General features: G+C 35.9%; 1 protein-coding gene across 1 annotated transcript in view; it reads left to right on the top strand.

The window, feature by feature from the left end:
* LOC137005847 (zinc finger protein 569-like) overlaps window positions 1-13138 on the top strand; it is a 220081-nt gene that overhangs the window by 135463 nt on the left and 71480 nt on the right. The gene's annotated exons all lie outside the window — the stretch shown is intronic.

The following is a 13138-nucleotide window of genomic DNA, read 5'->3' on the forward strand; positions in this document are numbered from 1 at the left end:
AAGGTAGGGTGACCATATTTTGATTACCGAAAACCAGGACACTCAGCCCGGCAATGAGATCCTCAAATGATACTCGAAGTTTACTCAAAGATGCCTTATAATTTCAGTACATTTAAAATATGCCTCCTCTGTGTGGATAGAAAATTGTTATATTACAAAACACTAGCTATATCCAAAGACACAAATTCAGATAGGCTTCTCAGAGGTTACTCAACATGTTTTATAATGACAAGTTTCAAAAAAAACAAATGAAATAAAGACAGAAATAATGTCTCGTCTGCATTAGAAAAATAAATAATTTTAATAAATAAATAGTAAATAACTAAATAAATCCAAATTTTACCAAAAAATAGCTCGCACAAACTCACAAAAACTAACAAAAATATTTATATCTTTATTTTTTGTTCTTCATCCTCATTTTCCTCTTCATCCTGTTTTTCTTCCTCATCCTCCTTGTTTGCCCATCTATATTTTGCTGTGGAGCTGATCTTTCCCAGCAGTTTTTTGTTGCTTAACAAATAAGCATGAAAGTTATAAAGAAATTTATACAGGCCTATCAGCTGTTACATCGCAAGTTACAAAGGAAGAGCTCAACGAGCTGAAGGTTGCTCTGCTGTTACACAAAGTATCTGTTGTTCAGTTACAGACGACTGCACAAATCATGCAAACTAATGAGCACATTATAAACTGTTACATAGAAGTAAACAACTGTAGTTTAGCCATAAGTTAGACGCAACACTGAGAATATAGTTACCTTTATGGAATAATCCTGTCTTGAGATACAATGTGAACTAATATTCTCAGAAACAAAAACCCTCATGTAAATATTAAACAATGAGTTACAGATAAATTGAACACACTATTTTACTACTATTAAACTACTATTACTAGACTGTTTAGCTCTCCTCTGGGGGGAAAAAAGAAGAAGCTCTCATCTGATTCGGCAAACTCCTCATCAAACACACATTAGTGTATATGCTGGATTTTCAGTGTTGTTGGGAGTTGGGAATTAAATCCTCCACCCTTCCATTGTACATTTTCTGTGGAAAGCTGCACTCCTGAAAATCGCTGCAGAGGATCCGTTGTCTTCGGAGACTCCAGTTATGTCAATACACTCTGTCACTACTTTCCTGTCAGCAGTATGTGTTATAAAGAAAATACAATTTATAATCTGGCTTGACATCCTGTTACAGAGATTTCACTCAAATAAAAATTGCAGGATGAGGAATTAAGTTTTCCTCCTCCATTCCCCAAAAGAAGAACTTTGAGGTGTGTGAGCTCCACCTCGTCTTTGAGACAGATTTCACACAGAGCCTCGTCTCTCCAGAGAGAAACTTCAGCAGCTTTTGGTTCAGGATGAGGACACGGCTGCCTTGCACACATCTGTCATCCTCACTGGTTGTATCTGTAAAATGACAGCTCAGCAGTTATAGTACTAGAAGAACATTAACAACACTGTGATGTTGGGCTTGTCTGGATCACTACTAAAATGTTATAGAAGTGTAATACGTAATAAGTTTCAATAACACAAATAAAATAATGCAATCATTTTCATCTTAGATCACCCCTTCTTTGGCTCAAATGATCAAAATGGTCATTCTTTTTTCTTATTTTTATACCTTGTAAGGCTACATTTTTAAAACGAGGAAAGTAGTTTGTACTGCTCAGTTGTACTAGAGGAGAGCAGAGATGAAAGTACCATTTTTCACAAAAATAGAAAATGTTTTAGACATAGGTATATTTTTGCGGTGGTCAATAAATCACAAGGGTGGTCAATCAATACCAGGTGGTATTTTGTACAAATGTAGAACGGCTTCAGTATAATTTCACTGTGAACAGAAGATTTACATTGTTACTCTGGACTCCGTCAGTTGGGACGAAAGTAACACAACAGTACAAGCTAGATTTTTTTTTTGTGTTACTCTTGTTTTTATTAAATATACCTGACCAAGACTTTGTTAATATGTAAATTGAAACATATTTTTTAATCTATTTTTTGCAAAGATAAAGGACAAAATATATGACATTTTCATTTAAAATTTTAGTTTTATCAAATGTCCCAAAAGTAACTTGACAGAACAAACTTGAATTGTTTAAAATATTTGTTTATAGGCCATGTCAATTCATTTTAAAGACTTTCAAAACATTTTTGTTCAACAGTATGACAGTATATATTCCAAGAAACCAACAAAACTAGGATTAAGAAGCAATGTTCTGCACCCTCAGTGCATGCCTCATGTGACCAGAGCTGGCAAAAGAGACACTGCACCCACACTTCCCTCGGCAAGGATGAGTTAAATGTTTCCCCGCACACAAGAAATTCCTCACCCCTGTCCTGGGAAACCGTGGTTGCAGTGTTTTTGACAGTAAGGAGCCTTTTCTTTGGAGCAGGCGGCTTCTTCTGGATCCTCTTATGTTGCTCCTCCTCCAGAGCTGCCCTCACTGGAGAATCTGTGAGGATCGCTGTTGACCTGCAACATTCAAAGTAAGAAAAATTGTCAACATCTGTATAAATTTACAGGTAGTTATTGCTCATCCTCTGTCCACATGGTAGCAGCATGTATTAAGAAATAACTCCGAACAAAGCAGAAACCAAACGCCCCTCACCTCTTTTTGCCTCTTCGTTTAGTGTCCTTTCTCGGACCAGCCTTAGGAAAGGGACATAAAGCTTCTGGAATGAATGCCTGGGCAGAAGTCCTGGAACTCAGGCCTAGATTAGTGTGCATGTCTGCAGGTTGTTAAAAAAGCGGTCACATTTGTTTTATTGAAGCTGGTGGAGCGGGACATGCAGGTCGGTGAATGGACAATGTATTGTTGCATTCAAAGAAGGAGGTGAGCCAGTCCTTTCCCACCATCTTGGTGGCATCCCATCCACTTGGATATTTGCATCCATAACTGCTGGCCAATTCATATGCAAATGTGTGCACCTAAAAAAAAACGTAAAAATACATTAGAGGAAGATTGTTTATGACATAATTAAGATAAAATAAGACTACTGATGCTGTCCTGGGGATTTTTATATGTTGCAGCTGCTTCAGAGACAGTGGAAAAATGAAACATATTTTACAAAGATAGGACAAAAATGTTAATAAAAATAAAATTAATATAAAAATGAAAAATTATGGAAAAAAAGGGTCCGTGTATCATCTGATCATTCAATTATTTCATTTAATCTGGCAAACAAAAAACGGGCAAAACAGGTCAATATTTAGATTTTCGGTGGTTCTGTATGAACCAAAAAATGAAAGCAGATGTTTTTTTTTCCAGTTTTCAGCTCGAAAACGAAAAACCAAAACGAAATAATACGGCTAATTTACATTTTTCTTTATTTGTCCAGTTCTCACGCTGCGTGAGTTTACAGTTTACAGCTGCGTGCCGCGCTTTGCGCATGCGCAATGAATAGCTGCGCAATAAGCCTGTGATCATTTCTGGTGACTGGTATGCCGAAAGACCCACAATGGCATCACTCGAGTCATACATGCCAGTAATTTATGATATTACGTTTGTGAATTGAGTGACATATGGGGAGATGTCTGAAAGGCTGCAAGAAATAGGTGTCCAGCGGGGAAACTCTGAGATCAGTATCCGGAGACAACTTACCAAACATAATTTGCGGAGAAAAGGACACTCTTCTGATTCAGACCTTGAAATTGCAGTCTCTCGTGCATTACATCAGGTATGAATAATGAATTAGCAATAGTTTTTAACAGACTGGATCAACTTATGGTCATAAAATGACGAAAGGCTTCCTGTCATCAGTTGGAGTACGTGAAGGAGAATGCCGAATCGGACGTGTTCTGAGAGCAGCCCGTGCCTCATACCACGAAGTAAAGTATGTTATAAAGCAGTTATAAGATTACAAGAGTTTATAAGAGTAACGATTTGTATTCCATGCACATGCCTATATCTGTGCTGACCTAAGTTATTCATATTTCTTGCTTGTATAGGGTACCCGTAACTTTAACCCAAACCCATATACTGCAGATACATGGGACACAAGCTACACATGGACCAAAATGAAAAACTGGTCATGTTTGGAGTGACTTTCTGTGGCTGAATACAGCAAGAAAATTGTTGCAAATGCAATTATGCCTCCAGGCAAATGGCCAAATTTGTCCAGTGCACACCACAACAATTTATGATGGTAATTGAGGAGGCTTTTCCTCTAATAAAACATGCAGGAGGTTTCAAACTTATGCGCTGCGGCAGGAGCAGACAGCTCTTTTACATAAGTATGCTGCCAGAAGGATATACTATTAAATATCTAAGGGAAAGAAGCAGCCTTAATAAAGCAGTTACGTAGATTGTCCCCCTGCAATGCGATCTCCCCCTAAATGGGGACAATCAAAAGGTAAGCAATATCAGTTACTTCTTTGTTTGTATTATGTCTATTGTATCTCATATCTCTATTGTATCTCTGTGTGATTTGCATTACAGGATGACAGTGTGACAGAGGGGTCTTTGCAGCAAACATGTGTTAACTGCAGACAGCTAGTGGCACTGCATGTAATGGAAACACACAAAGCTCACTGCATCACCAGGTAAGCGACTGTCATCCTTTCACTGTTTCCACAATAGAGCAAGGCTAACATTGTAAAGTTTAGCGAGTGCTGTGACAAAAAAACAACAAAAAAACAACAGTTCTTCAGTATAGTCAACACAACTTTAAAGTAAGAGTGAGATAAAATGAAAGCAGGGTCATTGCTAGGGTATTTATCTACGGTCCGTGTACCTTCGTATAATTAGTTTTTTCGTTTTTGTTTAAAAAAAAGAAAAAGGAAGAAACCGTGAGTTTATCTCATATTCAAACCTTTTTGTGGACATAAAAAACGAGTTTCAGTTTCTTTTATTATTTTTTTAATTTTGTTTTCATCACACATTGTTCCAATTTGACATATCCGGTTTCATATTATTTCGTACAGACTGGACCGTCTTTTGGCAGAAAAATGATGACGGGTTATCTGGCCTCAACGTTTCAGAACGCCATGTTGGATCAGCACTGAGGCTTGTCCATCAATCTTACCACCAAGCTTGTTTACAGGTGCCTATTTCATCACAAAGTGTTGTCTGTCTTTTCAGTTTAATTGTGTAATAATGTATGCAGTGTTTGAATAGTATTATTTCCTCATACCCCGTGTATATGTACAGTTGAGTTCTGGTGTTTAATGTGCTTGATAGTCATTCAGCTCAACTAATATATATGTGTTTTAATATCAACTGTACGCTTTTATGATATGATTTTTATGAACGCTTTCCTTACTGTACTTCAGAACAGCTGTTCTGTCCAATGGAATCTGGGACCAAGTACATGTAGACTTTGGGAAAGAATTTTATTTATGTCTCTTTATGCAAGAGATCCTAGCTGCATACAGATGTAACACAGTAAGGGAGCCTTACAAGCAGACACCTTCAACAAAGGTGAGTAGTTTTTAATTTTTTTATGACAAATATTCTTTGAACCCTGTGGTAGGCCCTCTATAAGTTAATGTTTTTGATCCATATATTCAGTACGCATAAAAGTAGTGAACTGCAAGATTGTAATTTTAACAGTTTTAAATCATAACCACAGGATTGAGTGACTGTGGCCGGAGATAAACAACCGGGTCAGTTACTCTATTAAGGAGGCTTTGATTCAGCTGACTGATCAGGAAATGAATGACATGGAGGACCCCACCACTCGCTACACTCGGTAAAGACAAAACTGAAGTCATTGCGTTTGGAAACAAAGAAGAAGTTCTCAAAGTGAACATGTACCTTCACTCTAGGGGTCAAACAACTAAAAATCAAGTCAGGAATCTTGGTGTGATTTTGGAGTCAGACCTGAGTTTCAGTAGCCATGTAAAGACAATAACTAAATCAGCATATTATCATCTCAAAAATATTGCAAGAATCAGATGCTTTGTCTCCAGTCAAGACTTAGAGAAACTTGTTCATGCTTTCATCACCAGCAGGGTGGATTATTGTAATGGGCTCCTCACTGGTCTTCCCAAAAAGACCATAAGACAGCTGCAGCTCGTACAGAACGCTGCTGCCAGGATTCTGAGCAGAACCAGAAAACATGAACACATCACACCAGTCCTCAGGTCCTTGCACTGGCTTCCAGTTGCATTTAGAATTGATTTTAAAGTACTGTTACTTGTTTATAAATCACTCAATAGTCTAGGACCTCAATACATTGCAGATATGCTCATAAAATATAAACTTAACAGATCACTCAGATCATCAGGATCAAGTCACTTAGAAATACCAAGGGTTCACTCAAAGCAAGGAGAGTCTGCTTTTAGCTCTTACGCCAGCTGCAGCTGGAACCAGCTTCCAGAACAGATCATGTGTGCTCCAACAGTAGCCACATTCAAATCCAGACTCAAAACACATCTTTTTATCTATGCATTTGCTGATTGAGCACTGTGCTATGTCCGAACTGTTTGCACTTTATTTTATACGTATCTTTTTATTCTTTTAATTCCTTTTCCTGTTTTTATTTCATTTTTAATGTATTTCATATCTTTTATGTATCATCTTGTTATTCTGACTTTTAATGCATTTTAAATACTGCTGTCTGGTTGAAAGAGCTGGGAGAATTAGGAAGAAAGTGATTAGGTTAAAAATTGGTAAATTTGGATAAGGGGACAAACCATGGGGAAATTTAAGCTGTGGTGCATGGTTAAGATATCTCTGGATTACAGTCAGGACTCTTTCCAAAGGGGGAAATTTCCAAAGGGGAAATTTGAACTGCGTTGCATAGATATCTCTGGAAGGGGGATTAGGGCTGTGTGGTGCAGTTTGAGGTGTCTTGGCAAAAGGGGAGATTGAAACTGTTTTTATCAGTTTAAAGTGCCTTAACAGGTAGCAGTCCTGTCGTGTGAGGAAGATCCATTCTGATCCACTCTGATGGACAACAACAACAAACTCCCTAAGACTTCCTAGCTCTTCCATCAAAATTCTCTGTTTTTACTGTTATTTCTATTCCTTATGTTCTATTTTTATTATTCTTTTTTTATGTAAAGCACTTTGAATTACCATTGTGTATGAAATGTGCTATACAAATAAAATTCCCTTGCCTTGCCTAATTTTCTTACTATGATGTTTTTTGCTTACCTTTACTACTGAAGTTCAGAAGTGCATCATGATTCTGTTCACACATGGAGATGAACTGGAGGATCTGGAACAGGCATTGATGAACATCTTAAACTGAAAGATCGTGATGTTGACTGAATGTGGAGGACGATTTTACTGTTTCAATATCAAGAGTAAATCAGACATCCAGGTACAAGAACAACTGCAGATGATGATGGGAAATGGTGGGAGATTTATCATGGAATGAATGAAGATGAGCAACAAGTTAATAGTCAGTTTTAGGTTGTTTTATTGTTATGTTGTAAATGACAATAATAGAAACATGGAAGTTTGTTCACTAAGTGTAAGTCACTAGTTTGTCACACTTACCTTAAGGGAAGAATCCATACAGTCTGTTTAAACAGTGATTTGATCATTCTGTTGAAGTTTCAGGAGAAAATTCAGATTTTCCAAGCAGACACTAAGCAACCACCAAACTGTCCTGCCACTTATTGTGGCTGTAAGGAAACTACTTGTTGCTCAGCACAAAGATTAACTACTGATCGTGATTTCAGACTGTGGTGATGTGGTTTCTCCACTGCATGGATCTTCATGTGTATCTTCAGTTGACTTTTAAAAGAGAAACTCTTTCCACACTGATCACACGTGTGCGGCTTCTCTCTGCTGTGGATCCTCTCATGTGTTTTCAGATTTGATGACACACTGAATCTCGTCACAGTGTGAACACTTGTAAGGTTTTTCTCCAGCGTGGATCCTCTCATGTGTTTTCAGATGTGATGACACACTGAATCTCTTGTCACAGTGTGAACACTTGTAAGGTTTTTCTCCAGCGTGGATCCTCTCATGTGTTTTCAGATGTGATGACACACTGAATCTCTTGTCACAGTGTGAACACTTGTAAGGTTTTTCTCCAGCGTGGATCCTCTCATGTGTTTTCAGATGTGATGACACACTGAATCTCTTGTCACAGTGTGAACACTTGTAAGGTTTTTCTCCAGCGTGGATCCTCTCATGTGTTTTCAGATGTGATGACACACTGAATCTCTTGTCACAGTGTGAACACTTGTAAGGTTTCTCTCCAGTGTGAATTCTCTGGTGCTGTTTTAAATGGTTTGCTGAAATAAAAGTCTTCTCACACTCAAAGCACATGAACTCTCTCACACCAGTGTGTATTTTCTCATGTCTTTGTAAACTATACAGCTGTGAAAAAGTCTTTCCACACACAGAACATGAATATGGCTTCTCCTTTGTATGAACTGTCAGGTGTCTCTTCAGGGCTGATGCCGAGAGAAACATTTTGCCGCATTCATTACATGCGAACGGATTCTCTCCGGTATGAACTGAACTGTGAATCTCAAGATTTTGTTTTGATGTAAAACTCTTCCCACACTGATCACATGTGAACGGCTTCTCTCCTGTATGAACTCTCATGTGAACATCAAGACTTTTTTTGGTTGAGAAACTCTTTCCACACTGAGTGCAGGTTGTAGATTTCTTGTCTCTTTTCATTAGAAATGTCTTTTTAGTCTTTGAGCGACTCAAAGGTTTTTCTTCAGGTTTGTCATGATGTTCCTCCTCCACTTCACTCAGTTCTTCACTCTCCTCCTTCACTTCCATCAGCTCTGAAATCACAACCAAAAAAGTAAATTTTCAGTATATTAAAGTAATTCAAAATGAGGATTATGAAGTGAAAGAACATAAAAGTGAACCTTCATGTACTGAAGTAGACAACTGCTATAAAATATTCTGATCACTTTGATGCCTTTTTATATATTTATTATATGTCCCTGAAACAATTATTTTATTTAAAACATTACAGACAAATCACCATGTTTCTGTAGTGAGAACTATTAAATATGTTGATGAATCACAATTATTGACATATTTTGACACCAACTTTTAGATTGATATTTATTTTACTAAAACTGTTTAATGATTAAGGGTTGGTCACACTTTTTCTTTCACAGACTTCCACACATGTGAATGTGGGACACTGAAAACAAACTCAAGTGAAATTTGACCCTCAACCCTGTTATGAATTTTCCTCATCTTAAAACTGTGACACCCAGGAAGTGACATCATCTGGGCTCTTTCTACAGCATGATGGGAGGACAAGAAAATAATCTCAATCCATCATCACAGTGTTGATCACATTCATCAACCCTGTTACCAAAGTTACTGTAAGAATAATAATCTATGTAATTATGAATAACTTCTACATTTTATGAAAAGTACAACTTTATCAATAACTATAAATCAGATTTTGCTTACATCAAGCTTACAACCCTGTCAGCCATTCTGGAAGGTGAATTTACTTGATACAGTTTGGTGTTTACTGATATTACTATTTTGTTTTGTTTTTTTGTTTTGTTTTGTTAAGCATGTTTAAAATTTTGGTTACATTGTTGAAAATTTTGAACCAGATATTATGTATTTTGACCTGATGTTGACAATGAACATTTTTCAAATCTCACTTTACTTTACTTTATCTTTCTAACATGAATGTTGTTCAGCATCATGAATGAATGAAGAATAAACACCAACCTCTTTGTTCTTCAGTATCTTCAGTGTGTTTCATTCTGCAGGGTTCTGGATCACTCGTGTTCTCTCTGTCCTCTTCATTAAACCCAGTCTTTACTGCTTTCAGCTCTTCCTGATGCTCCTTTAATGGGAATATCCCAGCATTTATTGATCCATTCCAGTGTAAGGAGCTTCACTGATGATGTGACTGCTGTGGGAGGAGCTTCACTGATGATGAATCCCAGTGTGGGAGGAGCTGATCTGCCAAAATAAAAAAAAATATCAGTTACGGGGTTTGTTTTATATATATAAATGATAACAGAATATAATGTAACAAAATTATTCCAAATATGGATAATGGTAAGAAAGTTCTACACATAAAGACAAAATAATTGTACATATTTGTAGTCATTAAATCCCCTGAGTCTGTTAACAGCAATGAAATGAGCTTTAAGTGTCAATTTACAGCAGATCCGAAGACATCAGCATAATAAATGAGGTGAAAACAGAAACTATTGACATGAAATAAAGAGTGTTTTCAGCAGTTTCTCTGTTAATATTGATGATCCTCAGACTATCAACACTCATTCAACAAGACATTCACATCATCTCACTTTATTCTGAGTGTTTGCTGTTAGAAACTGATTATTGGAGTCAGGATATATGAAAAAATCCTATAAACTGCTTTAATTAAAGACAATACTGTTATTTTTCAACATGACGTGGATAAAACACAAAAAAACACAAAAACAAACACTAATGACACTCATCTTCATCAACCACTGCTGCTAAATAACTATGAATTAACTATAACAATGAAACATGGTTTGATTTTATGATAAGATTCATTGTAATAAAGTAATTAGATCTTTAACATGTAACAGTTTTATGTGCAGAAACTGAAAACTCTCCCCCACTCAGACTCACAAATTCGTTTTGAGCGAATCAATTGGGTGAATCAATTATTCAGATGTGCATTCATAAAGAGAGTCATTTACTTCATTCCTAAAGACCGTTTGAACGAATTGAATGATTGGAAAGGATTCAGTAACTCACTCATTAAGACATTTACTTCCACCTACTGGCAGTTTTAAATTCTTTTTTAGAGTATAACTTTAATAAATAAATCGTTTTTCCATATTAATAATTATCATTTACTCACCCTCACGTTGAATCAAATAAAATATTTAAAGCTACTTTTTGTAATGTCTCTTAGATGATCTTTTGGGGATAATTTCTCAGCCAAATTTGACATGTGATTAAATTGTGATTAAGTAATCACTACACTGTGCATTTAATTAAATAAATTAATTTATCTAAAACTAAATGTTTTGTTTTAATTTGGTAAAATATTTAGCAGCAGTGGTTGATGAATATGAGTGCCATTAGTTAGATGATCTGCTAATGATCTGAATGTCTTGTTGAATTGATATGTTGAATGTCTTGTTGAGTGTTGATAGTCTGAGGATCATCAATATTAACAGAGAAACTTCTGAAAACACTCTTTATTTCATGTCAATAGTTCCTGTTTTCACCTCATTTATTATGCTGATGTCTTCAGATCTGCTGTAAATTGACACTTAAAGCTCATTTCATTGCTGTCAACAGACTGAGGGGATTTGTGGAGCTCAAATATGAACAATTATTTTTGTCTTTGTGCTTTTAACTGTTTTCTTACAGTTCTTTACTACTTTTCTAGATATCTGTCATTATTTTAATGGAGAAACAGAATAAAGTTCTGAATTAGCATCAGTTTCTTTACAATAGACCAATATAAATTCTGAATGCATTTAGTTTATGGGTGAAATACAAAAAAGGTTAATATAGCATAAAAGGGAAAAAAGCATATTTCAGGCATATTTAGAATGAGAATCAGCTGACAATTAAAATACTCTTTGTCATTTTAAATATGTAGACTTTGCCACTTTCCTTCAACCCACTAGATTTCACCCATTTGTCAGCAAGAAGTTTTTTAATAATTTAAAAAATAATGAAATTTAATATGAGATATCTTATTCTTTTTAATATGTTTTTTTAAGTACAGGTCAAAATAACTGATTCCTTTTAGCATTAAATATATCTGTTACACTAAATGATGATGACACATTAAAACATTTTGTTTTCACGAAAGTAATTTAAAACATTAAACAGACACACTTCATTTAGTGAATTTTCTATGTAAAATCACTTTTGTACATTTAATTTGATGCAGACACTACAGTTTGATATCTGGACTTTAACCCTATAAAAACAAAACACAGTAACTGATTTATTTTTGATTTGGGCAGATCAGCTCCTCCAGCCAATCTGCTGTTCAGTCAACAAAGCCCCGCCCACTACAATTCACTTAATGAAGCTCCTCCCATAGCAGTCACATCATCAGTAAAGCTCCTCCCACGGCAGTTCATCAATAAATGCTGGAATATTCCCATCAGAGGAGCACTGAAGCTTCAGGAAGAGCTGAAAACTGGAAATAACATGAGTGATCCAGAACCCTGCAGAATGAAACACACTGAAGATACTGAAGAACAAAGAGGTTGGTGTTTATTCTTCATTCATTCATGATGAACAACATTCATCAGATCAAACTAAACATTTTACATTTCTTTCATATCTGGTTCACAATTTCCAGGAGTGCTACTAGAATTTAAGCTTTTTTCAATACAGTTTTCAACACTTATTTTTAGGAATAAACTGTAAACACTAAAATGTATGAAGTAAATGATCTTTCCAGAATGGTTGACAGGGTTGTGAGTGTAACTTGAGCAAAATCTCTTCTTACAGTAACTTTGGTAACAGGGTTGATGAATGCAGTCATTCATTTGTGTAAAAACTGAGACAATGGATTGAGATTATTTTCTTGTCCTCCCATGATGAGTCCAGATGATGTTACTTCCTGGGTGTCACAGTTTTAAGAAATCTTCTGGTTTTAAAAGGAGGAAAATGATGTCAGAAGTAACAGGGTTGAGTGAATCATGTAGGACACTGATAATAACACATTTAAAGATGCAGTCAGTCTAAACTTTAAGCATGTGAACTTTCTACAGACATGAAAACCATAAACCATTTTTAAGAACATAAATAATAAAAATCACTCCAAAATTTGAAAATATGCAATCTTCTACATCTTCTTCACTCCGCAAAATTCACTTGATCTTGTGTTTCTGGTGTCTCACATTCACATGTGTATGAATGGAAGTCAGTGGTAGGAAAAGTCTACTGTGAACGGCCCTTTAATATTTATTCATTTTTAGGAAAATGAATTAAATACTACAGGAATATGCTCTAATGTTTTAAATTAAAAAAATGTGTAAGGCTTGATTTTCCTGCTAAAGCAAAGGCTAAGATAAAACACCCTGCAATAAAACAATAAAACACCCCTGGAGAGAAGATCTCAGAGAAAGAGCACAGGACACGCCTTGACCAAACTTGACCCACCCCTCCCTCATTCTTCCTTTCCCCCTGATTTCGTTTTTATACTTTGTATTCTCCTTATAGCATTGTAATATTTGTCTTCAAGCACATTTTGGCATCTTTGTAT

The sequence above is a fragment of the Chanodichthys erythropterus genome, chromosome 3 (genome assembly GCF_024489055.1).
Source record: "Chanodichthys erythropterus isolate Z2021 chromosome 3, ASM2448905v1, whole genome shotgun sequence".
NCBI lineage: Eukaryota > Metazoa > Chordata > Actinopteri > Cypriniformes > Xenocyprididae > Chanodichthys > Chanodichthys erythropterus.